Genomic DNA, 4386 nt, shown 5'->3' with positions numbered 1-4386 from the left:
CCCCCCAAGTGAATATAATGCTTGCTAGAGTTTGAAAACCACTGCTCTAGAGGTTTCTCACAAGTTTTTAAGATATTTAAACTTATATATATTTTTTAACATCTTTATTGGAGTATAATTGCTTTACAACGGTGTGTTAGTTTCTGCTGTATAACAAAGTGAATCAGCTATACATATACATACATCCCTGTGTCTCCTCTCTCTTGCGTCTACCTTCTACCGTCCCTATCCCACCCCTCTAGGTGGTCACAAACCACCGAGCTGATCTCCCTACAAATAATTCAATTTCGTTTCTTTTTATGGCTGAGTATATATGTATATATTCCATTGTATATATGTGCCACATCTTCTTTGTCCATTCATCTGTCGATGGACACTTAGGTTGCTTCCATGTCCTTTCTATTGTAAATAGTGCTGCAATGAACATTGTGGTACATGACTCTTTTTGAATTATGGTTTTCTCAGGGTATATGCCCAGTAGTGGGATTGCTGGCTCATATGGTAGTTCTATTTTTAGTCTTTTAAGGAACCTCCATACTGTTCTCCATAGTAGCTGTATCAATTTACATTCCCACCAATAGTGCAAGAGGGTTCCCTTTTCTCCACACCCTCTCCAGCACTTATTGTTTGTAGGTTTTTTCATGATGGTCATTCTGACTGGTGTGAGGTTATACCTCATTGTAGTTTTGATTTGTGTTTCTCTAATGATTAGTGATGTTGAGCATCCTTTCATGTGTTGGTTGGCAAATTCTTTGGAGAAATGTCTATGTAGGTCTTCTGCCCATTTTTGGATTGAGTTGTTTGTTTTTTTGATATTGAGCTCCATTAGCTTCTTGTAAATTCTGGAGATTAATCCTTTGTCAGTTGCTTCATTTGCAAATATTTTCTCCCATTCTGAGGGTTGTCTTTTTGTCTTGTTTATGGTTTCCTTTGCTGTGCAAAAGCTTTAAAGTTTCATTAGGTCCCATTTGTTTATTTTTGTTTTTATTTCCATTTCTCTAGGGGGTGTGTCCAAAAGGATCTTGCTGTGATTTATGCCATAGGGTATTCTGCCTCTGTTTTCTTCTAAGGGTTTTATAGTATCTGGCCTTACATTTAGGTCTTTAATCCATGTTGAGATTATTTTTGTATATGGTGTTAGAAAGTGTTCTAATTTCATTCTTTCGTATAGCTGTCCAGTTTTCCCAGCACCACTTATTGAAGAGGCTGTCTTTTCTCCATTGTATACTCTTGCCTCCTTTATCAAAGGTAAGGTGACCATATGTGCATCGGTTTATCTCTGGGCTTTCTATCCTGTTCCATTGATCTATATTTCGGTTTTTGTGCCAGTACCATACTATCTTGATTACTGTAGCTTTGTAGTATAGTCTGAAGTCAGGGAGCCTGATTCCTCCAGCCCCATTTTTCGTTCTCAAGATTGCTTTGGCTATTCGGGGTCTTTTGTGTTTCTATATAAATTGTGAATTTTTTTGTTCTAGTTCTGTGAAAAATGCCGTTGGTAGTTTTATAGGGATTGCATTGAATCTGTAGATTGCTTTGGGTAGTAAAATCATGTTCACAGTGTTGCTTCTTCCAATCCAAGAACATGGTATAACTCTCCATCTATTTGTATCATCTTAAATTTCTTTCATCAGTGTCTTATGCAGTGTCTTACGCAGAAAACTGTATGCAGTTTTCTGCATACAGGTCTTTTGTCTCCCTAGATAGGTTTATTCCTAGGTATTTTATTCTTTTTGTTGCAATGGTAAATGGGAGTGTTTCCTTAATTTCTCTTTCAGATTTTTCATCATTAGTGTATAGGAATGCAGGAGATTTCTGTGCATTAATTCTGTATCCTGCTACTTTACCAAATTCATTGATTAACTCTAGTAGTTTTCTGGTAGCATCTTTAGGATTCTCTATGTATAGTGTCATGTCATCTGCAAACAGAGACAGTTTTACTTCTTCTTTTCCTATTTGGATTCCTTTTATTTCTTTTTCTCCTCTGATTGCTGTGGCTAAAACTTCCAAAACTATGTTGAGTAATAGTGGTGAGAGTGGACAACCTTGTCTTATTCCTGATCTTAGAGGAAATGGTTTCCATTTTTCACCATTGAGAAAGATGTTGGCTCTGGGTTTGCCATATATGGCCTTTATTATGTTGAGGTAGATTCCCACTATGCCTACTTTCTGGAGGGTTTTTATCATAAACGGGTGTTGAATCTTGTTGAAAGCTTTTTCTGCATCTATTGAGATGATCATATGGTTTTTCTCCTTCAGTTTGTTAATATGGTGTATCACATTGATTGATTTGCATATATTGAAGAATCCTTGCATTCCTGGGATAATCCCCACTTGATCATGGTGTATGATCCTTTTAATGCACTGTTGGATTCTGTTTGCTAATATTTTGTTGAGGATTTTTGCATCTATGTTCATCAGTGATATTGGCCTGTAGTATTCTTTCTTTGTGACATCTTTGTCTGGTTTTTGTATCAGGGTGATGGTGGCCTCATAGAATGAGTTTGGGAGTGTTCCTCCATCTGCTATATTTTGGAAGAGTTTGAGAAGGATAGGTGTTAGCTCGTCTCTAAATGTTTAATAGAATTCTCCTGTGAAGCCATGTGGTCCTGGGCTTTTGTTTGTTGGAGGATTTTTAATCACAGTGTCAACTTCAGTGCTGTGATTGGTCTGTTTATATTTTCTATTTCTTCCTGGTTCAGTCTCAGAAGGTTGTGCATTTCTAAGAATTTCTCCATTTCTTCCATGTTGTCCAATTTATTGGCATATAGTTGCTTGTAGTAATCTCTCGTGATCCTTTGTATTTCTGCAGCATCAGTTGTTACTTCTCCTTTTTCATTTCTAATTCTACTGATCTGAGTCTTCTCCCTTTTTTTCTTGATGAGTCTGGCTAATGGTTTATCAATTTTTGTCATCTCCTCAAAGAACCAGCTTTTAGTTTTATTGATCTTTGATATTGTTTTCTTCATTTCTTTTTCATTTATTTCTGAACTGACCTTTATGATTTCTTTCCTTCTGCTAACTTTGGTTTTTTCTTTTGTTGTTGTTCTTCTTTCTCTAATTGCTTTTGGTGTAAGTTTAGGTTATTTATTTGAGATGTTTCTCGTTTCTTGAGGTAGGATTGTATTGCTATAAACTTTCTGCTTAGAACTGCTTTTGCTGCATCCCATAGGTTTTGGGTGGTCGTGTGTTCATCATCATTTGTTTCTAGGTGTTTTTTTATTTCCTCAGTGATCTTTTGGTTATTCAGTAGTGTATTGTTTAGCCTCCATGTGTTTGTATTGTTTACAGATTTTTTCCTGTAATTGATATTTAGTCTCATAGTGTTGTGGTTGGAAAAGATACTTGATACAATTTCAATTTTCTTAAATTTACCAAGGCTTGATTTGTGACTCAAGATATGATCTATCCTGGAGAATTTTCTATGAGCACTTGAGAAGAAAGTGTATTCTGTTATTTTTGGATGCAATGTCCTATAAATTGATATAATTGATACTAAGTCCATCTTGTTTAATGTATTATTTAAAGCTTGTATTTCCTTATTTATTTTCAATTTGGATGATCTGTCCATTGGTGAAAGTGGGGTGTTAAAGTCCACTACTATGATTGTGTTACTGTCGATTTCCCCTATTATGGCTGTTTGCATTTGCCTTATGTGTTGAGGTGCTCCTATGTTGGGTGCATAAATATTTACAATTGTTATATCTTCTTCTTAGATTGATCCCTTGATCATTATGTAGTGTCCTTCTTTGTCTCTTGTAATAGTCTTTGTTTTAAAGTCTATTTTGTCTGATATGAGAATTGCCACTCCAGCTTCCTTTTGATTTCCATTTGCATGGAATATCTTTTTCCATCCCCTCCCTTTTAGTCTGTTTGTGTCCCTAGGCGTGAAGTGGGTGTCTTGTAGACAGCACATATACAGGTCTTGTTTTCGTATCCATTCAGCCAGTCTATGTCTTTTGGCTGGAGCATTTAATCCATTTACGTTTAAGGTAGTTATGGATATGTATGTTCCTATACCATTTTCTTAATTGTTTTGGGTTTGTTATTGTAGGTCTTTTCCTTCTCTTGTGTTTCCTGCCTAGAGAAGTTCCTTTGGCATTTGTTGTAAACCTGGTTTGGTGATGCTGAATTCTCTTAGCTTTTGCTTGTCTCTAAAGGTTTTAATTTCTCCATTGAATCTGAATGAGATCCTTGCTGGGTAGAGTAATCTTGGTTGTAGGTTTTTCCATTTCATCACTTTAAATATGTCCTGCCACTCTTTCTGGCTTGCAGAGTTTCTGCTGAAAAAATCAGCTGTTAACCTTATGGGAATTCCCTTGTATGTTATTTGTTGCTTTTCGCTTGCTGCTTTTAATATTTTTTCTTTGTATTTAATTTTTGATA

The sequence above is a fragment of the Physeter macrocephalus genome, chromosome 1 (genome assembly GCF_002837175.3).
Source record: "Physeter macrocephalus isolate SW-GA chromosome 1, ASM283717v5, whole genome shotgun sequence".
Taxonomy (NCBI): Eukaryota; Metazoa; Chordata; class Mammalia; order Artiodactyla; family Physeteridae; genus Physeter; species Physeter macrocephalus.
Note: the sequence above shows the minus strand (reverse complement) of the source record.